Below are 12,246 nucleotides of genomic sequence, written 5' to 3'. Positions count from 1 at the left end.
TAAGTTCCCTGGCCTGCCTAATTAGGACCCTCGATGTGCTGCTGCTCACCGTGACACACAACCAGCCTTTATTTCCGTAGCCTGGGAAACAAAGCATCCGAGCTTCATATCCTCAGAGAAGGACCTACTCCCTTTCCCCAGTTTCAGTTAAAAAAAACAAACAAACAAAAATCCTAAGTATGAGCTTTTTAGAAAATATATTCCTTTATTTGTGCTTTGTAATTATAGCTCATAATGAGGTTCTGAGTGATAGAAACACACATGCACACAGCACTTGGTATACTTCCTTCCAGATACTACCCCACTCCCTCACATTCCCTGTACATGTTATTGAGACTGGTATTAGTAATTCTGCATATGCATACAGCATTATTTGAATTGTTTCCTTTATTACGTGTCCTCTCCTCCCCAACTTTCTCCTTTAATTCCCTGCCACAAGCCTACTGGAATATCTTCTTTTTTATCTGAAGTTCCTTTTGTTTCCAAATTTCTCTCTAGCTTTCACATATGACAGAAAAGGCACAGCCTCTCACTTTTTGAGATGGCCTGATCTCACTTAGTATAATAGCCTCTAGTTCCATCAATTTTCCTGCAAATGCCATAACTGTGTCTTCTTCATGGTTTCTATTGGCCACACAATCAAGGTTGTATGGAAGGAAGCCGTGAGTGGTCCAGTGGGAGTCTGGTGCCTGCTCCTAAAGGAACAAGGTATGACTGGGGGAGCATGATGTGGTGTAATGGCCTTTGGGACCTATGTCTGAAAGTGTTTTCAAAAGTGAGGGGATGCTGGGCATGGTGGCGCATGTTTGTGACCTCAGTATTGGGGGACTGAGACAGGAGGATCACAGGTTTGCAGCCAGCCTGTGCAACTTAGTGAGGCTCTGTTTCAAAATAAAAGAATCAAATAATAAAATAGAGCTAGGAGTATAGCTCAGAGATAGAAAGCCCCTGGGTTTCATCCCTAGTACGAAACAAAACACTAAAGAGAGAAAGAAAGAAAGAAAGAAAGAAAGAAAGAAAGAAAGAAAGAAAGAAAGAAAGAGAGAAAGAAAGAGAGAAAGAAAGGAAGGTAGGTAGATATCTGGCTGGGAAAGTTTCCCTAACAGTGGTCTACTACCAAGTAGTATATATGCTATATTTATGTTCCTACTTGTGATTTGCCCAAAAATTCTCTCAAATTTTAGATGCTATGCCTTCATTAAAGTATGGCAAGGTGGTTATATTCACCTTATGTATGCTGTTAATGACTCTAAAGTCATTGACAATATCTTCCCCATTCTTTATCTTGCCTGATGGTATGGTTATGTTTTAGGTTGCTCTCAGCCAGTAGCAGCGTGATCATTTGCAATGTCTTTCCTTGGGTTGCATCCATTTCCATTATAGGCCATGTATATCAGAGCCCGGTGAATTTTGATCATATTTCTATTTGTTTCCTAACATTTTTTGATGGCATTTCTAGATGAAGTTTATTCAGGGACTAGTCAATAAAGAAGATTCCAGTCTGTGTCCCGTGTTGGAGCTGAGTGTGTGTGTGTGTGTGTGTGTGTGTATGTGTGTGTGTGTGTGTGTGTGTGTGTGTGTTATTACCAGTTACCACTGGATATTAATCTATGTGTGTAGTGATGTTGTTTCAAGGTGGGATGTATGGCTGTTTACAAATATAAATAGTTTAGATTACTCCTTCTAAAACTTCCTTGTTGATATTAAAGCTCTTTTATTAGTTTTGGCCATGCATACAGCCTCAGAAAGTCTGTTTAATCCCAGTTCACCCAAACATTTAGTACATGGAAAAACTTAGTGTCTTCTGCTATTCAAGGGCAATCTTTTCCTCAGATTTATCAAAATAGCAAATAAAAATTCTTAGGACTGGACTCCAGAGAATCCTGAAGTTTATCTCATCATTATGGAGAAGTTATTTTTTTTTGTCTCTACTATTTGATTCCTGTCTCTAAGTCATGTCCATATTCATAACATGAACAGTCTACTCCCATGGCAATCCATAAAATAATACAGCCAGTTCAGCTCTGACCTACATAATGCAATGTACTAAATGACAAAAGGTATGCAAAAGCATGTTGTGTGTTCTGATGTTAGCCATTCTTTTGTCTTAGAACAACATAATAAAAATATTTAATGAATTCTGCTCAGGGGTTAAGCTTTCCTAATCATGTTTTTAGAAATCTAAACATGGCAAAACCTAGTGTTATTATTTCAGAAGGATAGGTTAATTAAAGTTGTTAATTATAATTGATCATAATAAACTAATTTCTTTGTGTGTGGTGCTAGAGATTGAACCCAAGGGCATTCTACTTCTGAGCTATATACCAAGCTCTATTTTATTTTTTATTTAGAAATAGGTCTTGTTAGGTTGCTGAATCTCGCTAAGTTACTAAGTCTTCAAACCTGTGAAATCAGCCTCCCAAACACTGGAATTACAGGCATGTACCACCATATCTAGCTAATAAACTAAATCTAATGGGAAGCTCTGTTATATTAAAATTTATGAGAAAATTAAATTCCCTGAGAATTGAGGATCTTGATATTTTTTTGTGGGGTGGTACTATCATAAAAACAATTATCTGGACCATGAATAGCTTTTTGTTTTGGAATGATACAAATAATTACATAAAAGTTCTCTTTTTTTCCCCCCAGTAGTGGAACTTGAACCCAGGGTTGATCTACTACTGAGCTATATTCTTAGTCCTTTTTATTTTTATTTTGGGGTAGGGGTTTGCTGAATTGCTGAGGCTGGCCTCCAACTTGTGGTCCTTCTGTCTGAGCCTTCTCAGTGACTGGGGTGATAGGCATGCACACCATGCCTAGACTAAAAAATTGCTAATTAGGAACATAATTCAGAACAGTTGTATGTGGACCAATGGCAGTGGTTCTAAACAAAAATACTAAAAATTGAAACTGTATTTATAGTCAATTACCATGATTTCAAAGTGTGATAGTTTTTTGTAGAGATTATTTCAGGCATTTTGTTTTGGGGCTGTGGTCAAATAAATTGTATAACATCAGTATTTTGGTAGCTATAATTTTATTTTATTTTATTTTGTGGGTCCGGAGATGGAACTCAGAGGTATTTGACCTCCGAGATATACCCCCTGTCCTATTTTTTATTCTTTATTTTGAAACAGGGTCTCACTTAGTTGCAGAGGGCCTCACTCAGTAGCTGAGGCTGTCCGTGAACTGCGATCCTCTAGTCTCAGCCTCCCTAATGCTGGGGTTATAAGCATGCACCACCATGCCCGGCTCCTGTATCTATAATTTTAAACACAATTAATTGCTAACTAAATGTGAATGAATAGAGTATTAAATTTTAGGATGTTTTTGTATTTAAAAATTTTATTTTATACTTGATTGATAGTGTTTGAGAATTATTATGGTATATTTGTAAATTTATGGTTTAGAGTTAGCCAAATTTGTGTTGTGCTTCTTAGACTTTAGGCAAGTTATTTACCCTCTCCAGGCTTCAGTTCTATCATCAGTAAAAATGGGAATTGTAATGGACAGCTTTTCATTACTATACTGAAATATCTGAGGTGAGTTACTTTATAGAGAAAAGAGGTTTATTTAACTCATTTTTAGAGCCTACCAGTCCAAGCAGTATGGTACCACTTTGGTGCAGTCCTCCCTTGGCTGCATCACATCATGACAGATGGTGTCATCACAGCGGAAGCAAATGTGAAATGGAGAGACACTCTAAGACAGGAAGCCAGAGAGCGAGGAGGGCCCATAAATGGCTTCTTTATACCAATCCTCTTGTAGTGACTAAACAGGACCCCAGGAGAATTACTTTAATATCTTCTGAGGATAGCACCCTCGATTACCTCTGACTAAGCTATTCCCCTCACCCCGCCACTCTGTACTGAGGATTGAACCCAGGGGTATTATACCTTTGAGCCACACCCAAGCCTTTAAGATTTTTTTTTTTAATTTTGAAATAGGTTTTGCTAAGTTCTTGATGGTCTGGCTGAGTTGTTGAGGCTGGCTTCAAACCCGTGTTCCTCCTGTCTTAGCCTCCTAAGTATTAGAATTACAGGTCTGTACCACCACACTCAGCTTAAGCCCTACATCTTAAAGGTCAGACCACCTCTTAATATTGTTATGCTGGGGACCAAACTTCTAATACGGGAACCCTTGAGGTATATTCAAATTGTAGCACTCCCATATCCTTGCTATTATTATTATTTGTTTGTCTTTGGTATTTCATGCATTCATTTGTTTCTCATCAAATTCAATATTACCGAAACCAGGATTTAAGAAGTTGTAATTTTTTAGTTTATATTTTACAGGTATTACATTGGATGAGAAAACTGTTCCTTGGAAATATTTGAGACACTAGACATAAGTAGATTATTTATTTTTATAGCACTGGGGATTGAACCCAGGGGTGTTCTAAGAGCTACATCTTTAGCCTCTTCCTTCCTTCCTTCCTTCCTTCTTTCCTTCCTTCCTTCCTTCCTTTTTTTCTTTCCTTTTCACCTCAGTTGTATTTTTATAACTCCCCAGTTTATTTTGAAAATAGTATTTTCTGACATATATCCATATGAATTTGAGATTATACCTAAATTACCTATATTTGCCTATAACTTATTAAAAGCTGATAATGAACACTCATTGATTTGTCAATATTTAAGCACTCCAACATAATTGACATTTTTCCAATTTCTTAATCTTCTTTCATACCTAAGGCAATTTGCATTTGACATTTGGGTTACATATGCATGGAGCAGACACCCCCCAACGACTGCACTGCACACAAGCATCCTTCTTTCCAGATAGAATTAGTTTTTTAGAGGCAAAATAGCTCGACGGTGGCAAATAAGCTGCCCTCTTCATGAAATAAACTACACAAAACCACTAAGCATTAAAGGTACTAAAGATCAATTCCACCAATCTGTCTCTGTTGCCAGTCTTCTAGATCCAAAGATCAATTCCACCAATCTGTCTCTGTTGCCAGTCTTCTAGATCCACACGTGTGCACGTGAGTGTGTGAGCTAAAACCCTTCTAATGTGGGAGGAGAGCTGTTATGGATGGGCCGTGGCTACTCCTCAGAGGTCTGGGCAGGATGCACAGCCGCGAAGGCCCTGCCGCTCTAGCTCCCCACCAGCATCCAGTCCCATGGGGCTCGTCCTGACCCAGGCCTCCCTGTCACTTTTTTTTTCATTTTTCTATTTTGTTATCTCTGCTTCATCTGCAATTTTGTAATTAGGGCAAAGCAGGAGGCTCGGTTAGGCTTAAAAATGCTTCCAGCCAGGTGTGGTCATGCACGCTCCTAATCCTAACATTTGGGGGCCGAGACAGGAGGATCGCGGTTGGTGAACAGCCTCAGCTATTTAGCGTGGCCCTTCACAACTCAGTGAGACCCTGTTTCTTTTTTTCTTTTTCTTTTTTTTTTTTGCGGGTCTGGGGATGGAACCCAGGGACATTTGACCTCTGAGCTACACCCCCTGCCCTATTTTTTATTCTTTATTTTGAAACTGGGTCTCACTGAGTTGCAGAGGGCCTCACTAAGTAGCTGAGGCTGTCTGCGAACCGTGATCCTCCAGATCCCAGCCTCCCGAATGCTGGGATTACAAGTGTGCGCCACCATACCCGGTTGAGACCCTGTTTCAAAAACACAAAAAATAAGCCGGGCGTGGTGGTGCATGCTTGTAATCCCAGCATTTGGGAGGCTGAGACAGGAGGATTGTGGTTCGTGCCCAGCCTCAACTACTTAGTGAGGCCCTTTGCAACTCAGAGAGATTCTGTTTCAAAATAAAGAATAAAAAAACAGATAGGGCTGAGGGTATAGCTCAAAGGTAGAATGCCCCTGGGTTCCATCCCCAGTACTGGGAAAAAAACAACAACAACAACAACACACACACACACACACACACACACACACAAAGAATAAAAAATAGGGTTAGGAGCTGGGCGTGGTGGCACACACTTGTAATCCTAGCATTTGGGAGGCTGAGACCGGAGGGTCGTGGTTCGCGAACAGCCTCAGCTACTTAGTGAGGCCCACCACTGCTTAGTGAGACCCTGTTTCCAAATAAAGAATTAAAAAAATAGGGCAGGGGATGTAGCTTGGAGGTCAAATGCCCCTGGGTTCCACCCCAACCTGCAAAAAACAAAACAAAACAAAACAAAAAATAAAAAAGGGTTAGAATACAATGCCTCTGGGTTCCATCCCCAGTACCACCACCAAAAAAAAAAAAAAAATGCTTTCTATATCCCATACCTTTCTGAACCCAACATTTGTATTCATTCTTCAAATACAACTGATTTTACCTATCATTATCTTTAAAGTAAATACAGGGTCAGCTGAAGAACAGGTGGGGACTGAGCCAAAGGACTGTTGCCACTGGACCCCAGGCTGAGAACAGAGGAGCTCAGATGGGGATGTGTGGCCAGCCCTAGTGGGCCTTCTCCAGGACTCCGCAGCACCTGACGCACTGCTGGTACTCCGGCTCAAAGTCAGAATCCTTCTCATAATCGGGATCTTCAATGATGAATTATTTTGGTAGATCCTAACTTCCAAAGGAGTTCAATTTTAGCTTTGCACTTTTAACTTGATTATTTTTTCTATTTAAATCCCTGAGATTACTTTCATCCATACACAGTATATGGTAAAGTGTGGCAAAGTCTTCTCTGGTAACCCACCGGGCAGCATGACTCACGGGGATGCCAGGGCTTCATATAACTTCACACAACTCTGCCCTCGATGGTCAGGGAGGCTTCCCACTTCCTATGTGGATGTGGCCACACTGTCTGTCCTTCAGGTATCTGTAATGTTCTGATAGGTTACAGGTTTTCTGAAAACTGCTTCTGCAATGGGTGACCGGCAAATGTTACCCAAACACAGGATCGACACAGTATTGAGAACCCACCCAGCCAACTTCAAGCACACATGCCTGCCTCATTTTTTGTTTTGAAACAGGGTCTTGCTAAGTTATACCCTACTGGCCTCTCACCTACGAGGTCCTCCTGGCTTAGCCTCCAAAGTACTGAGATTACAGGTGTTGCCACCTCACCTAGCTGAATAGGTACTGTATGTATGTATGTATGTATGTATGTATGTATGTATGTATTTATTTATTTAGTTAGTTTTTGGTAGTACTGAGGGTGGAACCCAGAGGCTTTCTACCTCCAGGGTATACTCCCAGATCTATTTTATATTTTATTTGGAAACAGGGTCTCACTAAGTTGCTGAGAGCCTCACTAAGTAGCTGAGGCTGGCTTCGAACCTGCGCGATCCTCCTGTCTCAGCCTCCCAAGCGCGGGGATTACAAGCATGCGCCACCACGCCCAGCTAGGTACTTTATTTAGATGGAGAACCTGTTATTTTTAACAACGTGGATGAGGCTGGAGGACACTATGCTAAATAAAATAAGTCAGACACAGAAAAGACAAATAGTTCGTGATCTCACTCATATGTAGCACTAAACCCAAACCAGACCAAACCAAACCAAACCAGACCAAACCAAACCAAACCAAACCAAACCAAACCAAACCAAACCAAACCAAACCAAACCAAACACCCAGAATAGAAAGGTGGTTACCAGGGACAGGCAACAATGGGAAATGGGGAAGATGTAGGCAGAGAGGTACAGAGTTGCAGATATGCGGGGCAAATAAATCTAGAGATCTAATGTATGGCAATGAGTATTATATTTAGTAATATTGTATTTATACTGGAAATTTGCCAAGCGTGAATTTTAGGTATTTTGCCACACACAGAAAAAATAGGTAGCTATGTGAAGTGATGGCTACATTATTTTCCTTGTCTACAGTAACCATCTTACTATGTATATAAAAATACCATGTTGTATACTTAAAAATAATTATAATTAGCAAGAAAAAACTTTTTAGGTGATTTGAATTCCCAACCACAATGGAGGATCAGTGCAAAAACCTGTGGGCCTTCGTCTCCTTGCAGCCAGGGCAGAGCTCCTAAAGAGAGTAACTGCCCTTCCTGAGTTGCAGGGTCGAGTACCACATAAAATAATGCAGATAAAGGCACTTTATTACTTAATTACTGTGGATGCACAGTAATTATTAAAGCAGGTGTTATTAAAGGGTTTAGCATTGGTATTAAGCAGATGGAAAGGATTAAAATTAGCATATTAATTCTGTTGCTGGAGTTCTAACCTTTTCAGACAAAACTCCAATGCTGTCTCAGAAAGTAGAAGTGCCCCCTCAACCCCTGCCTTTACTTCTACAGAGACTTCCGGAACTGCTCTGTGGCCCAGCGAGAGTTTATGGATTACGTGTCCGCTGTGCTCATTCCTAGTCAATGCAATCCTTCTAAGTTTTGCAGAGCACGTGTTCTCATCACAAATCCTCCGGACATACTTGTTTAGCCCTCGGTGCCGCAGCTTGTAAGCACACTGCACTGTGGACAAACAAGCCTAACCTTCCTCAAGTGGGGAAAAAATGAACCATGTCGCAAATTTTTCCTTGTGTCATGATTTCCTAATTACCTTCCATGTAACATCATATCTTTGTTGTTGTTGTTGATACTGGGGATGGAACCCAGGGGCCTTCTACCTCCAGGCTAGACTCCCAGACCTGTTTTATATTTTATTTGGAAACAGAATCTCTTTAAGTCAGCTGATGCTGGCTTCGAAACTGTGCGATCCTCCCAAGCGCAGGGATCACAAGCGTGCGCCACCACACCCGGCTACATCATATCTTTTAACAAGCGAATTTCAAGTTTCTTCAGTGGTTACCTTTCTTTAGATTTTCTCACACTTCACAATTTGATAGAGTTTTGTCCAGTAGAGTTACCCCACTAGAAATGTCTGAGACCATTGATCTTTTGGTAAAGTGTTATTTTTTCTTTCCCCCAGTACTGCTGAAATCGGTCACACTTTTGAAACTGTTCGACTGTGGTCTGTCCTGCCGAATAAACAGTAGCATATTTAACGCAGACTTTCGACTTACTGACTTACTCTTTTATGACCTTCAAGGTTGCCTGTGCCTGGCGTGGATACTCGCTGCCCACGGCTGCTCTCCAGGATTGCATCTGAGGCGCCCAGGTATATCACGGTGGTGACAGGCTCCGGGAAGGGCTTTCCTGCATGTGTTACTCCCTCCTCTGACCCGTCATGGCTGTAGCATCCATTCAGCGTCTCTCTGCTCACCAGAAAATACGGGTTGGCAAAACAAAGGAAAAGTCTGGAATCCTTTGGACATCTGTATTTTCTTGGCCAATGAGTCCTGACATTTTTTCCCCTCTACCTAAGTCTGAGAATTAGCTCCAAAAGGAGGAATGCTTCTTTCCCTAGGAATCCCTTGTCATGATGAACATCTTTTTAAGAACTTAGTAACTACTTATTGACTAAACTAATAATTACAAGGAAGATCAGGCTCTTCTGGAATTAGAGCCATGTATCTTGTTTACTTTTTTCTTTCCACAAGAATGGGGACTGATACAGCCAAGCAAAATCTTTAACCTGAATACATATAAATACATGATGCATGTACATTTTGTATATACATATGATATTACATCCATATTTTATATAACATTATGGCACATAATATGTGATATATACATATATATGACAGAGATCATATAGCCCACGTGTCCTAAGATATTTACTACCTGGCCTTTTAAGAGAAATGTTGGCTAATCCCTGAACCAACAATGGAGCCCACTCATTTTTCACTTGCACTAAGAAATGCATTTCCACATCACAACCTCCTAAAAGGGGACTGTGAACCCTCCTAGGCAGAATCTGCTCAGCCCTGTGGGGTAGCTGCTCTTGGCCAGCATCACTGCCTCGGCCTCATTTGGGCTCTTTTGCCCACGCTCCTAGACCTCTCTCTCCTTGGCATCAACAAAGCCCACCAATTTGTCACACACCTTCTCTGACCTTGGCTTTTCTCTGACCAATGGGCTGCTCCATCCTAATGGCTCTTGTGAGTCTGTGTGGCTACGCAGCTCTGCTTTTAAAATCCTTTAGGTTCCCTCTTCTTTGGTCCCTTTTCTAATTCCTCCTCTAGAATCTCAGCCTTTTGGTGTCAGGTACCTTCCAAAGTGAATATTCCAGACTGGCCAGGGAGGCCTTTGGGCCTGCTTCCTCTTCAGGCCAGGGGCCTCCTGGAACCCTCCTGCACAGTGCATGCACTCTGCCTTCCTTGTGTTTGCCTAGTGCCCATGTGGTCTGATATAACTTCTTTAGCATGGAGCTTCTGGCTGCCAGCCTTCACCTACCACCGCAGCAAGTTTTCCATGTCTGTACTTTGATCAGATCTCTCCTGTGCTCCGCTGATGGCCTTGGGATGCAGTGTACATTTGTGACCAGGGCTGTTCTAGCACTAGAGCTTCTGATATATTTCTCTCTTCATTCTAGCTCTGCCTGCTGAATACCACCCTTTCCCACCAAGATGCAGTCTTGCTTTCAGCATTTTTTGATAGGGGAAAGTGATGCATGTATGCTTGAACACAGAGCAAATCAGAGGGTGGTAAGTGATTAAGAACACTCGTAAGTGTGGTGTGGTGGCACACGATTATAATCCTAGCATTTGGGAGGCTTGAGACAGGAGGATCCCAGGTTCACGGCTAGCCTCAGCTACTTAGCCAGGTCCTCCCCAATTTTGTGAGACTCCGTTTCAAAATAAAGAATAAAAAAATGGGGCGGAAGGTATAGCTCGGAAGTAGAATATTCCTGGGTTTTATCTCCACTGCTGCAAAAAAGAAAAAAAAAAAGAAAGTCATTCATGTTATGAGCACAGAGGGTGATGTTTAGAAGTAAAACTCTATAGCAGTAAACATTTCAACCACCTAATGGGAATATTACTAAGTTGAATGAACTGACCAATTAAAAATATTTTGATTGTTTTTTTACTTTCCCTAAAATATACAGGTTAAGGACTTCCTTTCTGAGTGCTTTACTATTTCTCCAACTCTGTCATTTGAGGATACACTATCTTGCCTCTAGCAATGCCCGTAACCATTAAAGTTCTATAAACAAATGTAATTTTTTTTTGTTATAGAGTACTAGACAACATTCCTCTTTGTAAGTATCCCCACTGCCTATTCGAAGTGACATTGGACCCTATTCTGTGTCCCTACATGTGCGGAATGGTGGTGTTCAGTCAGTCCAGCATGGCTGGTAGGTCTACTTATTGGAATATCCTTTAGAGATTGTCACTCAATTTTAAGAGATGCCTTCTACCTACCTTGCATCTGGGCACTTTTCTTTCTCCTTTCACTTCCTTCTCCCCTCCAATCATCTCCTCTCTGGCTTCCTGTCTCCCAGGCTCTTTCTCAGGATATACATTGTGTTGGTTAGTATGGATTGTTAACTTGACTGGATCACGGAACACCTAAGACGATGCGACTTTGGGTGTGTTGATGATGTGACTGGCTTAGGTAACAGCATATTGGAGGAGAAGTCCTGCCCTGAACGTAGGCAGCAGGGTTCTGATAGGCGCAGATGCTGCATAAAAGAAGGAGAAAGGCCTGTGAAGGAAGGCTGTCTACTCTCCATTGGCTTTCTGCTCTTCAAACTGGACCTTCACCGTTGTTTCTCTGGGGAGTCTCTGGCCTTTCCATCTTGGACAGGGACTGATTAGTAGTGCCTCCAATTCTGAGAGTCCAGCTCTTGGACTGCTCAGCTCCTCAGCCTCTCCATGTACAGCCAGCAACGTGAAACTATACCGCTTTGAACTATAAGCTGATTTGATAAATCTTCTCTTACCATACATGTGTTCTGAGTTCTGTTACTTTAGTGAACCCTGACCAATACACACATTATATCAAATATAAACTAGGAACACCTAGCTAGGACAAGTCTGTCTTGAGGGAGATGCCCGCAGCGGTGGTGACCTGCATATGGGAGCTACAGGGAGATGTAAGTGTTCACTGCTTCCATGCACCACCTACTCTTTTATGCATTGATCACATATTATCCAAGATATTTTTTTGGACCTCAAACATCATGCTAGGGGCACATTGGAGAATCAAAAGGGAAACTGCTCTCTTATGGGGGAAGATAGCATCCATTACAAATTTACATGAATACATGTGTGAGGCTAAATAATTTGGCTCTGACATAGGAAACCCTCCCTCCCCCCCCAAATTAGCCTTCAATTCTAATAGCTCTGTAATCTTAGGTCTCTGTACCTGTATGTGGGCCTGTCTCTCCTGCTTTTGACTTTGTTAAGGGGAGGTGGCTAAGACTGCCAACACTGTCCCGCGTGGCTGTGGAGCTTTAGACTCACATTCATTTCATCCTGGACTT

General features: G+C 41.6%; 1 pseudogene across 1 annotated transcript; it reads right to left on the bottom strand.

Annotated features, from left to right (window-relative positions):
- Window positions 1-6,319: 6,319 nt before the first annotated feature.
- On the bottom strand, window positions 6,320-10,124 carry LOC308258664 (low molecular weight phosphotyrosine protein phosphatase-like; annotated as a pseudogene). The gene is made up of 3 exons: window positions 10,030-10,124; window positions 8,947-9,130; window positions 6,320-6,890 (listed from the first exon to the last, which is right to left on the bottom strand). The product of its transcript is annotated as a low molecular weight phosphotyrosine protein phosphatase-like (transcript).
- Between the last annotated feature and the right edge of the window lie 2,122 nt (window positions 10,125-12,246).

Source organism: Muscardinus avellanarius (genome assembly GCF_963383645.1).
Source record: "Muscardinus avellanarius genome assembly, chromosome: 2".
Lineage (NCBI taxonomy): Eukaryota > Metazoa > Chordata > Mammalia > Rodentia > Gliridae > Muscardinus > Muscardinus avellanarius.
The sequence above is the reverse complement of the archived record's forward strand: the minus strand, read 5'-3'. Positions and strand labels throughout refer to the sequence as shown.